General features: G+C 43.6%; 1 protein-coding gene and 1 pseudogene across 2 annotated transcripts in view; both read right to left on the reverse strand.

The window, feature by feature from the left end:
* Positions 1-27,554, reverse strand: part of PLXNB2 (plexin B2) — a 358,989-nt gene that overhangs the window by 180,004 nt on the left and 151,431 nt on the right. The gene's annotated exons all lie outside the window — the stretch shown is intronic.
* LOC142046162 (U4 spliceosomal RNA) lies at positions 22,121-22,285 on the reverse strand (annotated as a pseudogene).

Here is a 27,554-nt window from a genome sequence, read left to right on the forward strand (position 1 = left end):
ATAGTTTAGTTATATATTATAGACTTCTAGAAAGAGACCTTCTAAAAACGTTAAAATGTATTACTGACAAGTGAAACCTTAAATTAAAGTCAATAAATGAAGATTCGACACAGCACTTCTGAAAGGTTGCCGACCCCTGCTCTGGACAGTGGGGCTGTGAGCTCCTGGAGCAGCGCAGCTGCAGGTCCTGGGCTGACCCAGGGCCTGGGCTGTGTGACAGCAGTGGTGGCGTAACCCGGCTCCAGCTAGGAGGCGCAGCTGTAGCGCCACCAGCCACTGGGTGCTCCAGGCAGCACAGTAAGGGAGCACAGAGCAGGGGTGATTGGATAGAGAGCAGGGGAGTTTGGGGTGGTGGTCAGGGGGCGGGGGTTTGGCTAGGGGTCAGGGCGGTCAGAGGGTGGGGGACCAGGGAGGTTAAATGGGGGCAGGGATCCTGGGGGGTGCAGTCAAAAAGGAGGGGGGTTGGATGGGGTGACAGGGAGCAGTTAGGGTTCTGGGGGCAGTCAGGGAATGGGGGGGTTGTATAGGGCAGGAATCCCAGGTGGGAGGCAGTCAGGGAACAGGGGGGTTGGGATGGGGCCCTCCATACAATTTACAAAACCCGATGCAGCCCTCAGGCCAAAAAGTTTGCCCACCCCTGATATAGACAATGTTATCACCAAGACTCCTATTTCCTTCTGCCATGCTTATCTTCTTTTGTCAGCTTTGAGGACCATGAAAAATATACAACTCTACCCCCGGGAGCCAAAAAATTCTTCCCTTATTATAGGTGAAACTGCATTATATCAAACTTGCTTTGATTCACCAGAGTGTGCAGCCCCGCCCCCCTGGAGCGCTGTTTTATCGCATTATATGGGGTTGCGTTATATCGGGGTAGAGGTGTATATGCATACCTTGGTGGCCCCAGTCCTCCAATGCTCAAGCTTGCTGTTCAGTCATGGCATTGTTAAAATTGTTTATGGAATGTTCGTGGCCTGCAGCTGCATCAAATACAACTGCAAGAACAGAGACTTTTTCTAGCTATACAGATGCTCAGGTAATATGGTGATGACAACCATATATGAAGTACCTAGGTAGACAATTATTTTTTCCTTCTACGTCCTTTGCGAGGGTGTATGTTTTAAGAAATCCCTCATAAATATATATTCTAATTGAAAGAATATATTTCCTCTTCTTGAAGAGTGAAAAAAATATACTTTTTGATATTTCTGTCAATAAAGAACACACTTAAGATCAAAGGAATAAAAATATTCATTATGTTGCACACTGTAACACCTCTCTCTAGAGTCAAGAGTTCTGATTAAGCTAACAATCGTGCTAATTATAATGCTATTCAGTGCAGCTGGGGCCAAAGTAAAGCTGCCTTATATGAGAGTATAACAACATCGCCATATAAACGATTGTGGTGGATTTAAACAACAAGAGAAGCTTGTTCTGTAAGTTGCAAGGAAGTCATTGATCATTTTACTTAATGCCTAAAACATGAAATCTATCACCGCTTATGTTTTAATGTCTTTTTTGACTGACTAAAAGAGAGGTGGTTTATAAAGCAATCACTCAGCATGCCATTTAACCATGAAAAAACCCAAAGTCAGAAGTTTAATACACGAATTAATTATACATTTCTAGTAGAATGCAAGCCATTATTTACATTTCCGTCTGGTTTAAAAGGATGCTCACTATCCTGCAGTTTCTCAGTAAAATAACAGTGTTGAAAAGTATTTTGGTGAAAGAGAGAATGGATTTTAGGTGTGCTGCATTTTCATTTAAAATGGAAGGAAATGGCATGCAGTTTTAGGCAAGGTAACCTACTACATATTTCAGTAGCTCTCCTTCACTGTTTGGGTGAAGAATGGAGAGATAGAAATGTGACTGACAGGGGAGTCTAAGTGAAAGTTAATCCTCCATACCAATTTCATGCAGAAGGGGAATATATATATCAATCAATGAACCCCTGGAGTTTAGAAAAATTTTACCTTCAGCTGAAGCTTAAAATTCCTGTTGTGCATTCCATAAGGGGGGGGGGGGGGTTTAAATGGTTGTGCTGTTATAACCAAGCTTTTCATTCATCATCTTCCCCCCTGTAGAACTCATCTACATTTAGTGGCAATGGTTTCCAGTACACCTGATTAAAATGTAAATAACGCTAAGATTTGCGGTGAAAACAGGGAGACCGAATGGGTATGCAAATACCTTTAAAGCATTGACTTTAATCAATGTAATGTTCAACAGAATGATTATTGTTTAGTGCTACTCATTTCCCTGCAATCTTGAGTAGCAGCAAATTAAGAGGCATATTTTTCAGCATGTGCATGAATATTCAAACATTATAATTAACCGTGCTTTAAACAAGTCATCTAAAACTCATCATATAGCTATTGCTAAATCCAGGGAGTACCTGCACGTTTCAAAACACTAGTTATTTAGCATTACCATTTTAAGGGCCAAATTCTGCCCTCACTGGTTCCCTAATGATGCAACCCCACTGGACTTTGCGGGTATAAATTAGCACAGAATTTGACTCACTCATAGTTGCCTTTATTTCTAACCAGTAAGTCATTATAAGGCTCAGACAATTGTATCTAATATACGCCAAAAGTGTAACGGATTTTTCAAAAACTTTCTGATAAACATTTCCTGCAACTTACTGGCTCGTTTAATTGACAAAAGTATGGAACAGTTTTATCAAAGTCAAAGACAACTAGGATAACTAACAAACAGATTGACAGCGTTTGCTTAAATATCTTACCCGTTTAACAGGTTTTGATTTTTCTGGGAAAGGGCTAAGTGGCTTCTGCTGTCTCACTAAGCCAAGGAGGTAGAAGTGCTGAGCAACATAGAGAAAGGAACGCTAGGAGAAGCCTCACCTGGGGAGAAGATTTAAACTCAACTTCATTGTTTTATTGTTAATTATTTGTATTCCTTCCAACATTAATTTCTCTCCTGCAGGCATTTTCCACCAGGGCACCTCTTCAGCCCAGGCAAGCAAGGCACTGCCTTATCAAGAATTCCCCAGAGCCACAAAATACATCTTGCATATTCTTTTTTATTTAATTGATAAATACATACAGATGTAAGGACAAATTGTGATTTGATTTAAAGGTCACAATGCACTCTCTCCAGTAGCGAAATAAATGCTAAAAAGTTAGAAGAATGTAGTGCTGCATGAGACTCAAATCTTGGAATAGCGAGCAGTGCCTCAAGAAACCGCCTTGTTACCAAAGCAGCTTACCACACACCAGGAGACCTTTTATAAGGGAGTTGCTGTGGTAACCACCAGTTGGTGAAGCCACAGCAAAATTGTAAGAGTGAAGTCCCGGCTGCAGGGAGCAGGGATGGGAGTTATGCCTCCCCAGCTCCCTCTCCCACAGGGTGGGCTCCTGCACGTGCATAAGGAACCACTGCCAAACACCAGGCCTGCCTTGTGCTCTCCCCACCCCGCCACCCTACTGCTGCCTAATCCCGGTGTGACAGTGTACCCCATAAGGCTTTATGGGGTGGGGGTGCTCATAAATGTATATATGATATGACTGGAATAGGGTTTTGCTACATATGCCATGTAACATATCTATGTAAAGGTTATGATCTACTGGTTATGTTCATCCTAGCTGTATGCAGGCACCATGTGTGTGTTCAAAGTTATGAACATTGACTGTATAATTGCTTGATTTCTAAGTAACTTTAGTTAAAAGATTTGGTCACTTCTTGGGAAAGGAATGTGCAAATTAAGTGCTTCTGGATTGAGCACTTAGACAAAAGAGCTTGGAAGGCTCCAATCCACATAACAAGTCTTCCTGGAGACATACAAGATACCATGTGGAAATTGGCTTCTGCCTGTAAAGATTGGGCCATGGCTACACTGGTGCTTTACAACACTGCAGCTTTCGCGCTCAGGGGTGCGAAAAAACACCCCCCTGAGAGCTGCAAGATACAGCGCTGTAAAGCCTCAGTGTAAACAGTGCTGCAGCACTGGGAGCTTGGCTCCCAGAGCTGCAAGCTACACCTGTAGAGGATGTGGAGTACATGCAGCGCTGGAAGAGCTCTCTGCTGGCAGCGCTTTGAAGTTTCAAGTGTAGCCATACCCTGAGTCATGCATGGACATGTGACTTGCCCAGGTAACTCCAGAACTCCATTTTGGAGCTGGACTTTGCATAGGAGTGAGGAAAGGGGTCTCCAACCACAAGAGAAAGTCTGTTTAAACCCGTGAGAAACCCCTCCATTTGGTCTTCAGCTGGCTAAAGGAAGAGCCTCTTCAGCCCCCAGGATACTTAAAGGAAACTAGAACAAAGGACAGTAAGTATAGGGGTTCTGAGTGATTGCTGGATCCAGGCTAAAAGGAGATTAGCCTGTAAAAGGGAGAATTCTGGAACTGGTGAGGATCTTATCTGTATTTAGTTTGATTAGACATAGATTTGCGCATTTTATTTTATTTTGCTTGGTAACTTACTTTCTTCTGTCTGTTACTACTTGGAACCACTTAAATCCTACTTTCTGTATTTAATAAAATCACTTTTTACTTGTTAATTAACTCGAGTATGTATTAATACCTGAGGGAGCAAACAACTGTGCATCTCTCTCTATCAGTGTTAGAGAGCAAACAATTTATGAGTTTATCCTGCATAAGCTTTATGCAGGGTAAAACGGATTTATTTGGGTTTAGACCCCATTGGGAGTTGGGCATCTGGGTGTTAAAGACAAGCACACTTCTGTGAGCTGTTTTCAGGTAAAACTGCAGCTTTGGGGCAGGTAATTCAGACTCTGGGTCTCTGTTGAAGTAGACAAAAGTGTCTGGCTCAGCAAGACAGGGTGCTGAAGTCCTGACCTGGCAGGGAAAACAGAGATAGAAGTAGTCTTGGCACATCAGTTGGTAGCACCCAAGGGGATTTCTGTGATTCAACCTGTCACACCCAGCATCTCCCTCCTGTGCCCCTAACCCCTGTACTCCCCTCTTGTGCGCCAACCACTGCACCCCCTTCACTCCTACCCCCTGCACCTCCCTCCTGAGCCCTTAACCCCTGCACTGTGCCCCCTTTGCTGCCAACCTCTGCATCCCCTCCTGCACCCACGTGGGGAAACTCACGTGGATACACAAAGCAGCTGCCACTGCTGCTCGCTCCCCCACTGGACTGCTGCTCCTCTGCCCTGGGCAGCCCTAGGGAGCTGTGAGAGGGAGAGCAAGGAGCGATGTAAGTGCTCCCTGCATCCAGGTCACTTTCCCTGTGGGCTGTGTATGGGGAGGACAAGAGAGCAGCAGCTCCTGATGCCTCAGCACAGCCCAGGTGGGAAAGTAACCTAGATGCAGGGAGCCCTGATGTGTTGTCAGGAGCCTGAAGGCAAGACACAAGCAGCCACCAGCCGCTCGGGATCCAGAGAGGCAGCACAGACAGATTCCCCAGTCCCGTCATCCCAACTCAGTGGAAATCGGGTATGGGGGGAAGGAGACACCCCAACATCAGCCTCTCCTCTCCACCCCCCACCCCCGAGCAGAAAGGAGGACACTCCCAGTTTGGGCATGTGGAGGAAGGGCACATCCAACAGCCCCCTGCAGCTCAGGTCTCTCCCCCACCAGATGCTCCAATTTCATAGGGACAGTCCCGATTTTGGGGTCTTTTTCTTACATAGGCTCCTATTACCCCCCACCCCCATCCTGATTTTTCACATTTGCTGTCCCGTCACCCTACTCTCCCCTCCCCATCCCCATCTCACCGCTTGCCGCCTCCATCAGCCCAGCTAGCTCTCAGCACATCAGTTAGGAATCTAAACCCTGCACATGGCACCCCCTTGGGTGGAGTGCCCTACAGCCAACCCCAAAGGCAGGCCCGCTCTGCAAATTAATTTGAAAAGCAGTTAAAGCACTAGCAGCAAGATGCTTGGGTTTGACTGTTTCAGGTGATTAGTTACATAAAGTTTAACTCTTAACAGAATAATGTCATTAAATGATATGTAGTTGCACATGGGAGATCAACACTGAAAGTAGAAGTTGATGTCTGACAGACTGAAAGTAAAGTAATTTCACATTTGAAGCACATTAAATGAATTTCCCAGATGTTGCTACAGGAGAGTGAGACAGATTCAGGAAGGTGAAATGAAAATCATTGATGGTTCTTGGGAACTTTGTGATAGGTGTTTCCAAGTGACATTTTAATAAGAAACTAGAAAAAGGACAAACCTGAGGTTGCAGTTTTGGAATTCTTTTCCCTTGACTACGTTCATTTGAAGCACCAAGACACAGGTATATTTTCAAATCTGGTTGACTAAGTTTAGATATATAAATCTACATTTAGGCACCTAAATAAAAGTTAACTGGTTCTCAAAAGTACTGAGCACCCATAAATCTGACTGAACTGCTCCTGGGAGCTGCTGGGCTTAACACTTTTGAAAAAAATATCACCCACTTTTATTTACGCACCAAATAAGGATTTACAAATCTAACTTTAGGAATCATAAGTTTGAAAATTCTGTCTTCTCTCTTTAAAACAAAAGGATTTTCAATACATCAATCACACGCACGTTTTGTAAGAAAGTGAACGTTATGGACTAGCAATATCTTTTTGGACAAAATCCCAAGAGTATCATACATCATTATTCGTGTTTCCAGTCCATGCTGGGAGGGAAAACAATCTCCATAATCCCTCTATTACGGCACTACAGAGAAGCCACACATGCACAGTGGAGCTGGCTATGTCTCCAGACCAGCAAATTACATCGCACTGGGACTTTGGAACACTTTCTAAACCCAAGGCACTCATACTGCCCAAGAAGAAGTGCACTAGGTTTTCTAGTCTATACAGGTTCTTAATCCACACTCAACACTGTGGTATCAGAGTCTGAATTCCTGTCCAAATGCTGCACTTAGGAAGACACCCTCTACTCCATTCCCACAGCCCATGACTGGGCAGGATTTTGAGCCTGCCTTAATTATTGTTACAGAGAAACCAAAAGATGAGAAAGTTCACCTGCTTAATCTACATTTTCATTACATTAATTTCCTCTAACTTTTAGCATACTCTACTAAATTGTTTCCAAATAAAACTGGAAAAATACTTCATTAAAAACATGGTGATTTTAAAAAAGTAGAGACTATTTCAAATTCACCATTTTAGGATTACAGATTTCCTACAGTTTACCCAGATTCACTTGGAAATCTGCTTTAAAAGTGCAACAGATGTCGACTCTTCCTGCAAGACTAAGAAAAGCCTTTATCCCATTCCCATCTGGAGATGGCAGGCAATAAATAAATAAAACGGGGGAGGGGGAAGAGAAGACAGACCCAACTGCAACACACACACACACACACACACACCACCTCAACAATGTTAAGGCCAGAAGTGTCATAGAGGGAAGGGAAAAAATAAAGGAATCTAAAGAAGTCCCTAATGTTTTCTAGTCATGTTAATGCACTCAGTAGTTTGGTTAAAATGCTATCTCACTACAACAACAATTCTAGGAATACAGTGACTTCAGATTCTTAGAACACATTGGTTTTACTTTCTTGGCAGTTGGAAGAAAGGCAACTTCCTTGATTTTGTTTCTGCAAAGAAAGCATAACATGACATTGTTTGGAATTTACATACCTTGAGCTTAATATGAGTCAAACACTTTAGTTTGGTATGAAGGTGACAAAAGCCCTCAAAACATTTTTACTACTGCATCTTATCAGACACTACACTTATTTTTCATGTCCAATTAAGTGTACAACAGCAACTGCAAAACTATAATTTTGTAACATTATACATGGATTTTCCTTATCTCAAAGGGAAAGTATTTCTAGTACGAAAATATTTTTGTTCTTACATGAATGCACTAATAGGAAGTCTCTCCAAATTGAATACTCATCAACAACTGAAAGTCCCATGAATACTATTTTGTATTGCTGTATTGTCTACAAGTCCTAATCATGGACCAGGCCCCTGAGGCACCGCATAGCAGTAATTTCTTTTTGTGGCTATTTGCAACAAAATTTACTTCACTTAAACAGGCAATTTTATAATCTCATAAGATGGCGGTAAAGCTGTGCATTCCAATGTCTAACGTTAACCCTTATGTTTATACTTCAGTCACATTCCTCATGTTAGCCTGGGAGTAGATTCCAAATTTATTTACCAGGAAAGCAACCATTCCAGCCTACTTTGCAAGAAACAAGACCCCGCCATATAATAGTCTATAAACCACCTCTGTCTCTGCGGCTTTCTGCATATTAACATGCTTCTGGGGTGAGCTAAGCTAGATGCTTTCCAAATATTTCATGCCTATAGATAATTCAGGATGAAAAACACAAACCATTTTTCCTAACACAATGTTGGACTCAAAAAGAATAATTTTAGATTTGGAAAACAAGACTGGAAAAGACTAGTTCCACTAAATATAGTGTGATTTATTTATTTTTTTTATTTTAAGTCACACTGTTCACCACATCCACAAAATATGGAATCATCTATAGACTCAGCTATCTTGATGATGTTTTAAAGGACCATTGCTCAACAAATTTTGACCATATCAATCATGCATCCATGTCAATTTAAAGTGCATTTAAAAAAAAACAAAAAACTCCAATGCTGATGTGAATGACATAGCCTCTTCTTAATCTTTATGATCTCACAGGAAAAATAATCCGAGGAACAAGACACAGAGCAAAATATAAATGTGAAAGTAAGCTTTTCGTAGTATTTTTGTTTTGTTTTTGTTTAAGTGAAGATACATTTCCTCTCTGTAGTGAGGCAGGGTGGCCTCCCAAGGATCAGGAGTGGAAGGGCCCCAGCACTGAGCCCTGGTGGGTGGAACCAGGGCCTAGTTGCCCCTCCCCCAGGAAGTGGGGGGGGGGGCAGGAAGTATAAAAGGTGGCCCAGAAAAGATCAGTAGGGAAGCAACCACATGCCTCCTATGGCCTCCCGAGCTGGGAAGTGGCAGAGGATGCCAAGGGAGCAGTGAACTGGCCTCGGCCACTAGCTGATTCAGACCTGGAGGAAGCAGACAACAGACCCAGACTGCCCAGACTATCATCAGACCCTGACCACGGAGGGAGAAGACGACTGGCCCGGACCACCGATGGACCAGACCCCCCAAAGACCTGCTCATGGTCCCAGAAGCCGCCGCCAACCTTGACCCCTCCTCATGGCAACAGGTACACCAAGAAGGGGAGTGGGGAAGTGGCCCAGGGTAGCAGACCCCTGTCTGGCCGCAATGCTGACAGAGGGTGAGTCAGCATGTTGCGGTGTGGATCCCCGCTGACCCAGTGACAAAGTGCTTTGTCACTGCTAGGGCCCTGGGCTGGGTGGCCATCTCTCCTTCCCCAGGCCAGAAGCCTGAGCCTCAAACTCTTTGCTGCCCTGTCTTGATCCAGGGCCTGGGCTAGTTTACTTTTCCCGCCCAGCCTGAACACAGGCCTGGGCCCCAGCTGCAAACAGAGATCACTTCGGTCCTCACGGCAGCCTACATATCAGTGACATAGTGAGGCGGGGTGGCCTCCAGAGGACCCGGAATGGGAAGGCCCCTGCACTGAGCCACTATACTCTCATTAGGATTTCTAGCTCTAAGCTGATATGAATGTAGCACTGTGCTGGATGACATGACCTTTGCTTCAGTGAAAATGGAGGAAACAAGAGTACTTTGGTCTTCAGTACTGAGGCCTGCAACATATTTGCTCACATATAGGTAGAGATACAAATGTTTTCAGACACATACACACAAAAAAGTGATATTCCTTATTAGCCGATAACTGTAAATTGGCAGAAGCAAAACAAATTGAATCTTTCAGTCTGCAAAATTAAGGTTTTTTTTGTTTTTTTAAACCTCCAAAGGTTTAAAGTCACCAGACTAGTGCAGTGGGCACAATTTATTACCACATGAGCAAAAGAACGTACCACAAAGTAAGCAGTGCATGCATCACAACTGGCAGCTAGCCTGAATAGTGCTAGAGTTCAATTGAGTATGAAGAATGAATTACCCTCATATATGAGCAAAAAAAAAAAAAAAAAAATCTGTTCTCACCTGACTAGAAGTACCACTACATTCCAGGAATAATGTGTAAGAGTCTACAGAATGCAAGTTTCAATTTATTGTGGAGATTATTTGAACACATTGTTCTAATTAAAAATACCTCCAAATTTTTTTTTTTTTTTTTTTTTAATAAGAAAGTACAGAATGGCATGGGTTCTTACTCTTGTACAGGAGAAATAGCTAATCCGCTATTAGCTGTGTGCAGTGCTGCTATGCCTGACTCTTGGATTTAAACAGTTACTGTTATTTTTCTGATCTAAAACTGCAGTCATTTAAAGATTTCCCTATTTGAAAAAAACGTTTTGAAACTTCACATCTTGACAATTATATGAAAGAGCAAAAAAAAAAAAAAAAAAAAAAAATTGGTAGTTTCCATATTTTTTTAAATTTGCAAGGTGAACTAGACTGTTGAGATGCTTTGGAGAGGAAAAAAAAAAAAAAAAAAAAAAAAAAAGAGAGCCTTGCTCACAAAAAGCAAAACAGCAGAAATTAATCACTTTCAGTAAGAAATCAGATGCACACTATATTTAGGTTAGCTTCAGATCTAAAAAAATGGCTTTAAGACATCGATGAAGATTAGGCTGTAGTCGTGCAGTAGGTTTCACAAGCTAGCTGATTAAGAATTGGTTTCTTCGGAATTGGGTTCCTGTTCTGGTTCCTGCTGCAGCTTTTTTCTCTGCTTTGAATACTGCCTAGCACCTTCAGATTTCTTGTCAGTCTAGCCAACTAGATCACAGAATCGGTGGCTCATCCATGCTTTGTGAAGTTATTCTATTCAGTATATTTACATGGAGATTTGATCATAACATACCTAGTAAGAGCCTATAAGGCACATGCCACAAGGAGATATCTAATGTTATCTAACAAAATTCTTCCACAACCAAGACAGAGGGGAACAGAGAATGGTGAAGAGGAGAAGGAGAACATAATTACTATATTGATTACTTGAGAGATTAGAGGAGGTCCACTGTTGAAAGGTTTCATATTGGAACCCTCTTTTTTGTGCTTAGATCATGTGCCTGAAATATCGATATCGCTAGGATGCCACCGTGTTCTAGAAGTTGCTGATTAAATGTGGAGGTGTATATTGTGTGCCTTTTTATACACTATATAATTAAGGAGGTGAGCTCTGAAAGGCAAGAAGGATCTATTTTTACTCTTCTTTATCAATTGCAGGTGTTTCTGAAGGAAAAATAAATTAATTTAAGTGTGATGCACATTATATGAGAAGTATTTCTGGTCAATTCATAATTACAAGGGGAACTGCATGTTTTATATTTGGTTATAACTTATGTAAATACAGTTCAGGCAGACTTGTTATAATTTAGCTAATTAAAACCTGGATTGTATTGCTTTGTGCACATTAGTATGAATCATTTACAGAAAAACCTAGTGTAACTACATGAACGTTTTTGTTGTCTCATCTTTTCCCTCCAGCAAGTTTAGTTCAAACACTATTACAGGTTTTCTGCTGACATCATCTAGAAGTAGGATAGAATAGAATGAAAAAAAATATTTGGCAAGAAGAATTAGCCTAGTTAAAATTGGCAGTTACCATGTAAATGCATTTCTAAACATTAAAGTGAACATTTACTTAGTAACAGATTGCAAGAGGAAGTATCTCAGCATCTGTAGCCTGAAACAAAATTATTATTAGGAAAAAATCCTTACTAAAATTACATCAATCCACACTGGAACTATTTTAATTACATTTTCCTATGATAGAGAACCCTATCTAAACCTATTTTTTCTGATGCAAATAATTTCTGAAACTAGCATGTTAACCAATGCAAAAGTTTTCTATCTCGAAAAATTGTTCTGACATAGAACCCTGAAACTCACTTTTATCACTTACCATACCCAAAAGCAGAGACTGAGCCCAGGCACCCATCATCAGTTTTTTAGAAAACACTTCTTGAAATCAAAATACTCATGTGTCTACAAAGATGCACTACACACCTCTTCAAAAAGTGATTTATGAACGCTATCCTCCAGTAGTTAGTCCACTGCAATCAGTAAGATTGAAACAAATATTAGAACACCGGGAGGCCAACAAGAACTACTATGCAAAGAGAAAAACAGATTTCATACTCATGAAGTCATTCCTTCCTGCAAGTTTAGAACAGGCTTCATCTTCTGACTTTTTTTGTTTGTTTTTTTACAATGTTGCCCCTCAAATGGGCTCCTTAGAAAAGGCACTTGCATTCCAAAAGGTACTAAGCTCTTTATAAAGGAGAGAAAGCACTACTTTCTGTTTTCCGGGCAAATACCTCTGATCTGGAATGCAGAATAAATGATTCAGAGAGGGACTCCTTTGTGCTGGAGGATTTAGCAGGAAACAAGCATTCGCAATATAAAACAGATGTGTCACAACACGTTTTGGGTGGAGAAATCTGTTCGTTCATGGTATTAAAATGCTCAGGAGGGACTGACTTAGGATACAAGACACAGTTAAAAATTAGAGGCAGAAGCAGGAGCAGCTAAATCATTCAATGCTCGAGGCTTGATGCTGACATTCCTGGAAGTATTAGCTCACACTGTCACATACTGTAATAAGAGGGCCATAAGAAAATGCGAAGTTCTTGTTTATACTGTATCTATGTTTTGCTGTTAATAGACATGGGTCCCAGCAACCTTTCAGCTTTTATAAGAGGGAAATGAAGGACAGTAACAGATACAAAAAATGGGGATAAATTCACAAAATCTTCAAGTTTAAATGTTCTCCCCAAAATGGCACAAGTTGAACCTAATCGTGACAGGGCATGCAGTGGTGAGGCAGCCTAGTGGCTAGATCATTGGTTTGGGCAGCTGAAGGAGGACCTGACCCCTCCTTCTCCCTCAGGTCCCGGCCCAGGGTCCTGTGTTGCTCAACCCCTAAACAGGGGAGATGGAACTTTCTCCCAGCTGTGAGAGGGAGAGTGGGGGTTCAGGGCCCGTCTTCCTGGTCTGCTCCCTATGCAAGTCCTTTTTGTTTGGGGCGTGGCCCCACTAGTCCAGTTGCCCGCAGTTGGGCTTCTCTGTAGGTTCTCTTGGCTGGGGGGAGACTTACTTGCCTCCAGTGGCTGCACTGGCAGGCAGATTGCTGGTCTGTGCCTTCAGGCAGGCATACAGAGAGCTCCTCCCTCTTCGCCAGTCAGCCCCTGACTGAGCCAGGCTCCCATCTTTTCTCCCACCTCTAGGCCTGGTACTGGTTGCAGGTATAACAGGGCTGGGCTAGCTTAACCCATAGGTGTTCTTTAACCCCAGCTGTGCCCAGCTGCAGTCTCTCTGCTCCTTCACACTAATCCTGGGTAGATTTTTATCATTTGCTAAACTGACTTTGCTAAAATAATTCCATTTATATTGGGCCAGGGAGAAAGAATGACTAGCACAGGGCACTCACCTGGGAGGGGGACATCTGGGTTCCAGTCCCTGCTCCACTTAATATAGTTATTTATTTATATACAATTGAACATCTTTAAACAGGAGAGACAGAGAGCCCTACCCCAGAATAGCCAATAGCGTGGTGGTTCAGACACTCACTTAGGACAGGGAAGACATGGGTTCAAATCTCTGCTCCAGAGCGGAGATTCAAACCTGGATCTCCCATCTCTGAGATGAGTGCCCTAACCACAGGGTATGAGGAAGAAAGCTTCTCCTGCTCATCACTTTTGTGAATGAGACCTAAGTCCTCTTGTGAATCTAACCCAACAAATCAAAACATTTCATTACAGACATGTCAAAATAAAACATTTCAATAACTTTCAAAAATGTATTTTTCTGACTGAAACAATTAACCAAAATCAAAACAAATCAGCAGAGCACTTCAATTGGTCTGAAACTGCATTTTTCAGCAAAAAAGGTTTTGCTCCAAAAAATTCACCCAAATATATTCATTAACAGTTTTGCAAGTTCAGAGTCCTGATTTGAGTCAGTCACTTTGCACCTTTTTTTGTTCTCTTTTACAGCTGGATTTTGTGGCGAGGGAGCTCTGATGTGGAGAAGTAGTAACGTTTACTAGTACACACATTCACTCTGGATTAGATGGCTGGGTCATCCCCTATTCATTGGCTTTGTGGGTGAGAATATAGGAGGAAATGAAAAATAATGACAAAACAAATTCTTAAAATAGAACACGAACACATTAAAAGAGAAGGGGAAGATGCTCAAAACCTGAGTGGATAGCAAAACAAAGAAAAATCAACAAGGTTTTCACTTATTTCTGTTTTTGAATTCCAAAACACTGAAAATTCTAAGTTCAGAAAAGTTCCATAAAGCTTTACTCAAGACATAGCATGGGCAACATGAAGTTTCCACTCAAGAAACTCTTTGCACATGTTCCAGGCCTAGAACATGGAGAGAAATACAGGCATTGTACCAGAGGAGTTGGCGTGTGGGCACACGAGGGGAGGGGAAGGGAAATCTGGCATTTGAGGACAAACACCTTAAGGAATCACCTATGTGGCACAGAGATATGGGCTACGGTCATGACTGCATGGATGTTACATGATCACAGATAGGAGGGAGGCTGGTTTGCACAACAGACTCTCTATTGAGACGCAGCCAAACTAGGAAAGTGCGAGAGAGCCCCGATGTACAGGATATTTATCCTCCTCTTGCACCATTACCAGGTCTACCTTTATTTACATAAATAAGGAAACCAATAAACCAGTTCATAAGGAGAAGATTCAAGAGGATATGGCAGCTGGATGTTTACTGGGAAGCTTGTCACTTCCACTGGAATAGGAGGGAATTCTAGCAATGGTTTGCTGCCGATTATAGCCTGTTTGCTTGAGCCTGTTCACAGTAGTTCTGTACATTTAACTGAGCTTATATGGTGACAGGTTTTAAAAATCCAGAAGCCAGAGGTGTCTGTGCAGGGTGAACAGTGGGAAACAGTCTGAAAGCCGTTGGCAAGAAGAGGAATGATGTACATGTTCACATTCCTTGCTTATTACTTCACTGGGAAGCACTGAGTAGGAGTACTGTGTGCTCAGAGCTAGAAAGAGGCCAGGGACAGAACAATACAATACAATACATGGATAAAGAGGGTTTAGAAGGAAGTACTGGGCTTGGGATAATTACAGACAGATCTGTGTTACTGAGCTCACTGTGGTTCCTTTGCTCTCTACACAGCAAATCAGAACCTTTGGAGGGCAGCCAAATACATGCAGGTAGCGACTGGCACTTTGCAGCTCCAGCTGGTGCTACACTGAAAGCTGAGTCTGCTTTAACCCCAAACAAGGGCTTACGGCAACTTCTTTGTTGGTTCTGTTAATCGAGCCACATATTGGCTGGAGATTAAACCAACAGACTCCATGTTGCCAACTCCTTTCATTTGATCATGAGTCTAGCAATATTTTGTATGTTTCTTAAAGCCCTCGCCCCAAGGCATGTGATCAGGTGAGAATCTCAGCTTCCTTTTACAAAAGAGGAAGTTTCTAACCCTTGTAATTGCAGAGAAAAGCTTGAAAACAAGATTGGAGTCAAACTAAAGGCTCAGAAACCAGAAGGTAAACAAAAAACTCCAAATTTATTATCTTTAAAATCTCAGGACTTTTAAGCCAAATTTCATAATTTTGTGAGACCTAAGGAATGAGATGTGGAGGCTTGGATCTGGCAATACTGCAGACAATTCTCAGTTTCTTGCAAGTACAACTATCATAGTTGGAGTGGGGAGAGGCGGAAGGAAGTGACCCTTTAACATTATGTTTAAATGAAGGGGGGGGGGATGGGCGGGGGGAGAGCTGCTGTGCTCCCCAAAAGCTGCTGCGAACCAGGCTATGGTCACATATCCTGGGAAATCAAAAAATGCTTCGTCAAGTGCACGAAGTGTAGGTTAAATAGATCTAACGACTGCATACATCGACCTATAGCTCAGGCTAGAGCAGGCTCAGTGGATTCCCCAGGCAGGAGGAAGCAGAAAACAAAAGATAGGAATTCTGCTTTGTGCTCCAAATTCACTCAAGATGCTGACTTCAATGGTGATTGTAAGATATAAGTGATGAGGAACCTATCGGTGGTCCGAAGTCCCTGTACCGAATTCCTACCGAGACCAAGCAATCAGTAGACAGAAGATGAGGAGGAGCTCTTGCCTCATATTATTACTCACACAGCATAATGGTTCCCTTAAAACAATGTTTATTTCCTTACTGAAGGGGACATCATTCCAATTATTTTGAAGTATTCCTTAACAGCAAGAATACCAAAGATTCTAAGGTAACATTTTCTTTAGTTAAGAGCAGGATCTCTTCGGTCACTGAATTTACATACACTATTGTACGCTCTGGAAAGAAGTAGATAAGACCTTGTTTGTGGCAATACTACAGGGAAAGTAGAAGATTATTAGAGAACAGAGCCCTTCAGGGATCAAGAGAATTCTGTTCATTAAGGATGAGCTTCAGCTGAGCAAGACAGGCTTGGCTCCTTGCTATTGCAGCTGCAGATGGCACAGCATAGTTAGAAGATACTGAATGTGAAAAGACAATTTCTCATCAACAAGGTTTGAAATTAAAAAAGCAAGAGCTCAAACACAGAATCACAGAACTGGAAGGACTCAAGAGTTCATCTAGTCAGACCCTGCACTCAAGTAGACTCAGTCTTATCATGACCAGACCCTGAACGGTGTTTGTCCAACCTGTTCTTAACCCCAATGATGGAGATTCCACGATCCCCTAGACAATTTATTCCAGTGCTTAACCACTCTGTCAGTTAAGAAATTTTTCCTAATGTCCAGCCTAAACAGCCCTTGCTACAATTTAAGCCATTGCTTCTTGTCCTATTCTTGGAGATTAAGGAAACAATTTTCTTCCTCCTTCTGTAATAACGTTTTATGTTCTTGAAAACTTATCTCATGTCCCCTCTCAGTCTTCTCTTTCAAACTAAACAAATCCAATTTTTTCAATCTTCATAGGACGCTTCTAACTTTTAATCATTTTGTGCTCTTCTCTGTACTTTCTCCAATTTGGTCACTCTTTCTTAAAATGGCCGCCAGAACTGGACACAATACTCCAGTTGAGGCCTGTCAGCTTCCTACTACAGATTTGAACCTTAGCGTTCATAAAATGAGAAGCTAGCAAATCCTCTAGCTTAATACTAGCTTAGATCTGATATCGCTGCCACCAGCCAAGGATTCCAGGGCTTGCTCCTCTGGTCTCCCAAAACTTCTGGGGGACCCAAGACTCAGAGGCCTGAGTCTCACACCAAAGGAAAACAAACCTCCTCCCTTGTCTCCTCTTTACCTATCCCCGCTCCCCCACCCTGGGTATCTGGATGTACTCCGTACTTAAACTCCTTGACTTCAAAACAGAGAGGAACATTCCACCACCCCTCCTTCTCCCCTGAGGCTGCACAGATTACCCTCGTAAATCTACACTAAGAGAATTTCCCTTCCTTCGTTCTTAGCCTACCCAGAGAAACTCAAACAGTTTAAAAAGCTTTATATAAAGAAAAGAAAACACAAACATAGTCTCTGTATCAGTTGACAATACAGGGTCAATTGCTTAAAAGAAAAAAATAATAACAACTTATTCAAAAAGAAATACAATTTAAACATTCAGCAACTACACACATGTAAATACAAAAACAATATAAAAACCTATATGTCTTATACCTGTACTTACAACTAGGAAACAGAAGATTAGAAGCTTGAAGATAGAAAGATCCCTCTCATAGCGAGAGACAGACAAAACCCACACCAAACATTCCCCTCTAGCTTGAAAAATCCGGTTTCCTGATTGGTCCTCTGGTCAGGTGTTTGGTTCCCTTCGTTAACCCTTTACAGGTAAAAGAAACATTAACCCTTAGCTATCTGTTTATGACAAGGCCTAATCAGCACAGAGTAGAGCAGAAGAATTACTACTTGTCTTTCTTACAGTACTCCTGCTAATACATCCCAGAACAATGTTTGCTTCTTTTGCAACAGCGTTACACCGTTGATTCATATTTAATTTGTGATCCACTGTGACCCCCAGATCCCTTTCCAGACAGGCATTTCCCATTTTGTATATGTGCAACTGATTGTTCCTTCCTAAGTGGAGTACTTCATTTGTCCTTATTGAATTTCAGCCTCTTTACTTCAGACCATTTCTCCAGATCATTTTGAATTTTAATCCTATCCTCCAAAGCACTTGCAATCCCTCCCAGCTTGGTATTGTCCACAAACTTAATAAGTGTACTCTCTATGCCATTATCTAAATCACTGATGAAAATATTGAACAGAACCGGACCCAGAACTGATCCCTGCAGGACCCCACTTGTTATGCCCTTTCGGCATGACTGTGAACCACTGGTAACTACTCTCTGGGAACGATTTTCCAACCAGTTATGCTCCCACCTTATAGTAGCTCCATCTAAGTCAGTGCTTCTCAAAGTCGGGCCACTCCTTGTGCAGGGAAAGCCCCTAGTGGTCCAGGCCGTGTCCACAGGTTCGGCCAATTGCGAGTCCCACTGGCCACAGTTCATCGCTCCAGGCCAATGGGGGCTGCAGGAAGCAGTGCAGGCCGAGGGATGCGCTGGCAGCCCTTCCCGCAGCACCCACTGGCCTGGAGCGGCGAACCACGGCCAGTGGGGCCATGACTGGCCAAACCTGCGGATGCGGCAGGTAAACAAATGGGCCCGGCCCACCAGAGGCTTTCCCTGCACAAGCGGTGGACTGGCTTTGAGAAGCACTGTTCTAGGTTGTATTTCCCTGGTTTGTTGAGAAGGTCGTACAAGACAGTATCAAAAGCCTTACTGAAGTCAAGATATACCACATCTACTGCTTCCCCCCTATACACAAGACTTATTAATTACCCTGTCAAAGAAAGCTATCAGGTTGATTTGACACTATTTGTTCTTGACAAATCCATGCTGACTATTACTTTACATAATAAATCCATGATCACACTGAACAACAAAATCTTACTTGTTCTGTGCTTCTGCACAGAGCACCCCTCACAGCACTAGCCTGGCACCCTCTTCAAAAAGTTTGAAATTGTTGCTTATATAACCCTGCCAATAGCCTAAAGAAATATTAAAAACAATGCTGTGACATTGGGTCAGCAACAAAAAATCTGGAAGAAAAATGAACAACTATGGTCATATCTACACTACAGAGACAGTAGCTACGGTGCTATAGCTATGAAGGTACAACCCCGTAGCGTAGATCAGTGGCTCTCAACCTTTCCAGACTACTGTCCCCCTTTCAGGAGTCTGATTTGTCTTGTGTATCCCAAGTTTCACATAATTTTAAAACTACTTGCTTACCAAATCAGAAAGAAAAATACAAAAAAGTCTCATCCACATTATTACTGAAAAATTCTTTACTTTCTCATTTTAACATATAGTTATAAAATGATTGGAATATAAAATACTGAATTTGCATTGCATTCTATAGTATATAGAATATAAATGTCATTGTATGAAATTTTAGCTTGCACAGACTTTGCTAGCACTTTTTATGTAGCCTGTTGTAAAACTAGACAAATACTTAGATGAGTTGATGTACCCCCAGAAGACCTCTGTGTACTCTCAGGGGTACATGTATCCCTGGTTGAAAACCACTGGCAAGGACAGCCTACAGCAACGGAAGAGTGCAACAGGAAGTATGTCCCCACAAAAGGGACCTAGGTTGAACTAGCTGCATCTACACTGGTGGTTAGGCTGGCATAACTACATTGCTCTGAAGGTGTGAATTTTCCACATCAGAAGGCTCACACTTTTGTGAGGAGTTCTGGGATAGGGTATGTTTAAGCTAGAGGGGTTTATCTTAGGCATCAGAGAGGAAACACTGCTGTAGCCTGCTTAGAGTCCACCTAGGCAAGCTTAAAACTTATGGGATCCCCAGTGGCTGGGTCCCCTCCCAACAACGTGGAGTGCTGCTGATGGGGCTCATCACTGTGGACCAGATCTGCAATAACCCCAGGAACAGCTAACCTCTCAGTTCATCTTTATTTTCTATTATGGGGTATAGGACAAAACAGCACCTGAAATAAACTTTTGCCTTTACATAGTATTGTACATCTGAAAACAGCCAGAGCTATGTTGGGCCACAAGAGAAGGAGGGGCAATTGTGCATTAGAGATACTGGACACTGACTCAAGTTAGAAACAACAATGCAAATCAAATATTCCTCTTTTGTGCACAAGAGCCTTATCAGCAGATTAACACCACAAACAAATTCTGAACAATAGTAGAACGTGTATGAAGAGATAGCAAGCAAAAAGGGAAATATATAGGAGTGGTAGAACAAGTAAAACTGCATCCCTGAATGGTTTTGTTTCATCAAACAAGTAGATGGAAGATAAACATGGTTGTTGAACACAACATAGCCTTTTGCTAAGGACTGTATTGCTCAAGGAATTAACATGTTGACCTTTTACTCTGCCATATGGGTGCTCCATACTTTCTCAGGCAGATAAACAGTAGTTTTCTGGGTGTTTCAAAAGCTGTCAAATTGTCTCTTCCTCATTGGTAAAATGAAATTATTACTGTAATAATCCAGAGCATGGATCAAACTTCCAAATCAGTATGCTCATTTAATATTTCCTTGGCATATATGTGTCTAAAGGGAAAGGCATCACCTTATAATATTTAGGTTCATATGAAGACAAATATATTTGAAGTGTGGCTTTTGTCCCCCCCCCCCCAAGGGATACACCTAAGAATACACTCCAAACAAATATGAGGACGGAGGCGGATATAGGTCATCTGGGCAGGAAAAGGAGGGAAGTTAAGATCGAAGGCCTAACAAGCACCCAGTGTCCTCCACAGCGGCTCTCTCCAAACACGTAATTTAGCATTTTTGGCGCGCGCCAAAGTCTGCAGCGCGTAATACAAGCGGTGTATGCGTGGTTCAGGATAAGCTCGTCAGTTTTCCCCTCCAGCACGGTAAAAAAAAGTGAAATAAATAATTACTTGAGTAACTGCTAAATGTCAACGCTCTCGTGTACTGAAGCTGCTGGGCAGAACCGCGATCTCACTAGCGGTGAAGAGCAGTAATCCGCTCCTACGGAGGCGCCCGACACCAAGGGGTATAACAGGGAAGTCATAGTCCACAAGTCGATTGATATACATGAAATTGCTGGTGTGACGCCGAATATTAGGGACGGCTCACACGGGGTAAGAAAAAAGGAATTGAGAACGCCACACACACCTTTATACGTACACTAGTGGAATGGTACATGAAGCCTAGGTAAACTGATACTCACATCTATCACTCTTGGAGCTGAGTGCTTCAACTTTCCAATTGCGCACCCTACTCTCGGGCGGGATGCGGGAAAAAACTTTCTGAACTGCTATGGACTGTCAATACCGCCACCCATGTGCTCCCTATCTCTCTTCGTGTATTTTAAACTCTCAGTAAGTACTCCTGTGATTCTTATTCCATCCAATTAAATCAAGTATAAACAAAAAAAAAAACCAAAACAAATGTATTGAAAAAAAATAAAAACTAAATAAGCGCTGAACCATACACTCAACAATCAGAGATAGAAAAAAATCTAAGATTGAATTGTCTAAAGAAAACAATATTAGGAAAACGTACAGAAAATCACACAAGGAATATATCCCCAGGACGCACTAAAACGGGAGACCTACTTTAAATCATTTAATAGCGCCAAAAAGGACCTTATCCCTACAGGATTAGAAACCACGAACAGCGAAGAGACCTTTCCAACTTATAAAGAATCAAGCAAAACACATCAAAAAAAAAACCCAAAAACGAACGAGCGAGTAAACCAAAGTCAACTACACAAAGAAAGACCATTTTGGACCATCTAGCTTGAACCAAAATTGGTATGTAGCCTGTCTACAGCCAACTTTCCACAATTCGTGTAAAGTCAATTAGGTCTAGAAACTTCACGGTCAGTGGACCACTTGCATTCTTTCAAACAATCAGCCAACAATGGGTGGGGGGGCACTGCTGTGGTAGCCCAGTAGGTGGGCAACGAACGGTTGCGTTACTTGCAGCGGCTCCCTCTGTGAACTGACAGCGAGAGCACAGCTGGCGCTGTGCTACAGCTGATTTTAATACACTGTATCCTATCTCTTGTCGGACTGACTATTTTTATAACCGTAAAGGGCAGGATTGACCCAGTCCAAGTGAGTTAATCCGATAGTTTTCCTTCAAAAATTTACACAGGGTATATATACTCGTTCTGTCCATTCACTTAGGTGAGTGAACAAAAAAGGGGAGATGGGTAACAGTTTCTGCTGTTCATCGCGCACTGTACACTGACGTCTACCACCAGGAAAGGAGAGCAGATTTTCAAGTGCAATAATCACACCTCAGATTAACTTCATTGGTATGATACTGCCACTGTGCAAAGCCTAATGCTCCTCAGTGCTGCAGATTCGCCTCTGTCATAGCAATTCAGTAAAAAGAGGGGACATTGTAAGTACTCTCACGGGATTGCACTTGATTTTTAACTTTCATTCTCGTGCTGGGGTAGGGGAAGGAAACTGAATAGCTGTTTCCGTATATGAACCATAAAAGACACCCGTGTTTGTATGCTACGAGACACTGGTCGCGTAACAGACCCAAGAATGCAAATGTAAAGACCTGCTGACGAACTGTGATACGTGAGGTCCAACGAGCTACCCCGCGATATGACCAGGTACGCCCCTCCACGGGATCCCAAGCGGCCCCACTGATCCAAATGTAAAGTAGGTACGGCGGAGTCTAGTAAAGCCTCCGCCAGTAACATGTCCGCTGCTGCTCCGCGGAAAAACATCAGCAGACAGTCTTTCGCCGAACTTGTTCTCACTTGGATGCCCCTTAGCGACGAAGACAAGCACGGAGCGCAGCATTCTTGATGAGCGGTCGGATTTTGTTTTCTCCCAGGTCACCATGATTTGAACTAGTATGTCCGTGAGACAAGAGCGATCACACTCGATGAGGCGGCTACACAGCCAGCACGTCAATTGCTTTGCAAGATAGCAGAGATGGTTACCAGTCGTTCTGTACGTCTACTGCCAGAAAAACTGGCAATGACATGACAGTTATCTCTCTTTCTCTGAACTGTCCTGCTATCATAGTATGCCCTGGCTAAAATCAGCCGGGGCGCAACGCAAAGCAAATTGGATTGACTCACATTGGCCACTGAGTACATCCCTCCTTATGCTCGTCTAAAAATAGAGAGAGTCAGTCCTGATACAAGAAGAGCAAGCAGCAGAGACCATGTGAGCACCCTTACAGACTAACAGACGTCTGTTAGTTATAAGGTGCCACATAATCTCTGCTGCTTTTACAGATCAGACAACACGGCTACTCTCTGAAGGAAGAGTCAAGGTGATAGAAGAGCGCAGCTCTCCAGGCTGTATTAACAGGGTTCCTCCGCAAGAACCGCACTCATTGCTTCACTTCTCTCCAACCCTCTGCAGCTAACCTACAGGGGCAGCCCACCCCCCATTCGTCATGCAGTCGTGAGAATACAAGAATAAAAAATCAGATACTTATTGTTGACATAACGGGGGGGGGGGCGCGCACTTGGAGGCAGGCAGTCGTGGCTATGACAGTCCACAGGCGGATAACTCAATTTTAAGAAACCAGAAAGGAGCGATGGACTCTCCCCAAGTGAGCCACTCCCTAATTTGGGTTTTCAGAACCATTGTCACAGGGCACTCATGATAGCATCGGACACTAAACTGTGATGCACTGGCCAGGTAAACAGGAAAAAGCCTGATCCCGCAACTTTATTGAATCATTTCCTGATTGTCCACCGTGAGGGTCAGCACACACACAGGGACCACACAGAGCTCATTTGCATCGTCACAATACAGATGCTCTCTGATATTCGAAGAAGAGCGCCAGCTTGACCACACAGGAGGTTGGATCTGATCGCTATCGGGTGAGACTCAGTTTCACACACACTGCGTTCCAAAAGACGAAATGAAAAAGTTTTTGAAAGAATTTCAAAGTCTATGGCTGATAAAGGTCACAGCAGGACTCCCTTCAGTGCCGAGTCAAACTGAAGGAACTTAGACAGGTACCAAGAAGCCAGAGAAGCAAACGGAAGTCAGGCTCTGAGCCGAAAACAGGCGCTTCTATGCGAAACTACATGCACATTTGGGTCAGCGTACCAGTGCCACCCACCCTGTCCGTGGATTCATGACTTTGGATGTGAAATATCAAGTGTTTCTGAGGATGTAGCCGAGGAGGGAAGATGGAGACGAATTTGAGGATGAGATGACCGTGTGATAGACACACAGCAGTCCGTAAACCCCAAAAGCCAGGATCTTTTTGAGACCAAGAACACAGTCCCTGCGCTCCAGCGAGAACCAGACAGTGAAGCCATGAGAAGCGACCTCCGTAAATGTCCTATCATTCTGAACACAACAGGATTAAAACAGAACGGTTTTTAGATCGCATTGACACCAGGCTTTTGCCTGTGCAGCGGCCATTACTGTTACACAGGAAATTTCGTTAACATGTCTGGGATGGAGTGAAAATCCCCAAATTAATGTCCATTTAGATCGTCAGTGGAGGAACTCAAAACCCTAATGCATATAAGGTGAAATTTCTGGCCAAGACAGCCTTCTCCGTTCCCCCATATAGTAACTTCTACACCCTGCATTTTGCAAGACATTTGGACTGAGCAGGCATTGAAGCATTGCACTGAAGACATTGAATAACAAACGCGATCGCCTCCTGCGGTGCTAATTGTCGAGAGAGGCACTTATATCATGGTTACAATAGAACATCAGGATGTACAGGGGGCAGATCATGGCGATTTTGCTACTGGCCAGAGCGGGGGGGAAATGGGATGGGAGGAGATAGCGACGAGTTTCAGCGTCTGGCAAGCAGGATTCTTCCCGCTACCAACAACGCGAATGCGGGGGGTGATGTAGGTGAATCACTAGCAGTGACGTATATGATAAAGCCATGCGCTGTTGTGATATGAAAGAGGGGGGGTTTGGGCTTTGCAGGCTCCTCTTAACAGGAAGGCAAGGCCATCAATAGATCACGTGTATATGAAGGCGGAGAAGTCAATTTTAAAGTCTCACTTACCATCGCGCGTGGACGTACGTTGGCCGTACCTGCGTCTGTTGGTGCCACACCAGTGCACACAGACACTGAATAATTAAACGCTACAAGAATGCAGACCTGTATAGAGATCACATGTGCTCGATAAGGTGGATAGTGTTCTAATGTGAAAGAGTACGATCATTGCTCTGTAAAAGGGTATCTTTCCACAACTTATCCACCTTGTTTGCCTTCCCCATCGAGCAGACTGCACATTTCTCAAGAAGTCCCTATGCCATCACGAGGGTGTGTGTGAAATCGGCGAGGAGGAAGACGACGCGAGATGAACAATGGTTCACAGAAATTATGAAGATAACCACGCATGATAGAGGGATAAAGACATGATGAGGAGAGGATTGGTAGCAAAGTACAGGAAAGATGCCAGTGAACGATCTGAGAGGGCTTGGCAGGAAGACTCCAGCTTGGAGAAGGATGCAACGCTGGATCTGCTGCGTGCTCAAACTGATATCCTCCAACGCATGGTGGGCTTCAGGAAAGAGCAGCACAGTACAAGAGTGCCCGTCAACCCTGTATAACTCCCTGCAGCCCACGTCCATATCTCCCTACCACAGACGTTAAGAAGCGTGGGGAAGGCTTTTCGGCACCCGCCACTCCTCCACACCCCTGGAGAGTTCAAGGAAAGGCTAGTAATTCGCGCTACAATGTGCTTAATAGCCTTCCCTTCCCCTCCTTCCAAAGCACAGCAGCCAGGACCCTTCTAATTCTCCTTTTTATAGTTCCTTTTGAATAAAGAATACATCGAAAGGGAGGGTTGGGTTTGCTTACAGGGAAACCTAGTAAGGAAAAACTACATGATTTTTAACAGACATAATTACTTTTAATGAATAATAAATGATTTTTAAACAATACAGAATGTTATTCCTTCGCCAAACCTGTAATGAAGAGGGGGAGGGTGGTTGCTTACACGAATAAGTCCATCAAGTGCCCGGGGAGTGCAAGGGACAACACTCCACACCATATCCCGGGCCTGTGCTGAAACTTGTTTTCAAGGAGCTTCTCCTGATCGCGCAGTCGCATCCGATGCTCTCTAATCGCCTGGCTCGGTGCTCTACTACAGGCGGCCAGGTGATATTTGCCCTCACTCTCAACACCACAGCATAAATGATCTCCCCTATTAGTCTCACAAAGACTGTGAGCACAGCAAGACAGCAACTAGCAACGGGCGACATTGGTTTGCTGAGGCTTGAGCGGTAAATATATTCGACGCAGTAGCCGACCCTTTAAACGGCCAAAGTACATTCTACCACCCATCCGGCCACTTCTGCTCAGCCTGTAGTTGAACAGCATCTGACGCACTGTCCAGGCGGTGTATGTCGCTCATGTAGGCTCAAGCCAGGCAAAGAGAGCTTGGTCCAGGATTAACTATAAGGTCATTTGAACAATTCCATGGAACGTGTTATATCTTCTGGCTGGAAGTAATCCCTGCTGCAGCCGGTAAAACAGACTAGTGCTCCTGAAGACGCGAGGATATGAACCCTGCCCGGCCATGGCATAACTCCCAACAGAGAGATACAACGTGGATGAGTGAAACGTCCTTGTGCCACCAGTGCTTGCAGCACACATTGAAAAGTAACCCCTTGCGGTTCACGTACTGGGTGCCCCCCTTCGTGGGGCCAAGAATAGGGATAGGGGTTCCATCAGTGGCCCACCACAGTTCGAAAAACCCGTGCAGCAGCAAGCCACTCCACTATCACCTGCACGTTTCCCAGAGCACCAACCATTTCGTAGCAGCAGACTAAACGATTGCTTTGGCTACTTGCACCACTACAGCCAGCCCACAGTAGATTTGCCACCCAAATTGATTTCCGACTGAACCGGTAGCCTGTCTGGCGTTGCAAACTCCAGAGGCTATGCCACTCGCTTCCCACTGTGAGGGCTGCTCTCATGTTTGTATTACGGCGTTCAGGGCAGGGGAAAGCATGCTCACATGAAGTTTCAAGAACAAGTGCTCTACGCATGCGAAAGTTTCGCAAGCCACTGCGAATCGTCCACACCCGAAGTCAAAACAATGCGGTCCCACCAGACCCTGTGCTTGTTTTCCCGTGTCCAAATATCGGCGTGCAAGTGGGTAGTAGATGCCCTGCCTTAATAGCAGTAGCTCCAAAACGCTGGGGCAGCGGTTATGGAGAAATTCTGCCGTCCTCACACCACTCGTCATCGCTGTCCTCGCCACACAGCAATAGCGCCTCCTCCTCTCCTCCTGCCTTGCAGTCATTGTCACAGTAGTACAGCATATGAGAGTAACGCGAGGTGTTGACAACCCGTCAGGATACTGCGTTGTGATCTCAGGTCCATGATTGCTGGTATGAGCGTTTGTCAACATGCACTCCGCGAAAAAACGCGCCAAAGGGTTGTCTGCTGCCCTCACAAGGGAGGGGTGAGGCTGTACCAGCAACCACCACGGGGCATGTTTTCTGCCCACATCAGTGCACTGTCTCTCAGACAACCGGACGTGGGAAACTAATGGGATAGCTAGAACGCTACGCCAGCAGTGCACACGCCACTCCTGGGACAATAATCGTACGTATGGTAGCCTTGAGGACCATGGAATCAC

This window comes from Chelonoidis abingdonii, chromosome 1, assembly GCF_003597395.2.
Source record: "Chelonoidis abingdonii isolate Lonesome George chromosome 1, CheloAbing_2.0, whole genome shotgun sequence".
NCBI classification, from domain to species: Eukaryota; Metazoa; Chordata; order Testudines; family Testudinidae; genus Chelonoidis; species Chelonoidis abingdonii.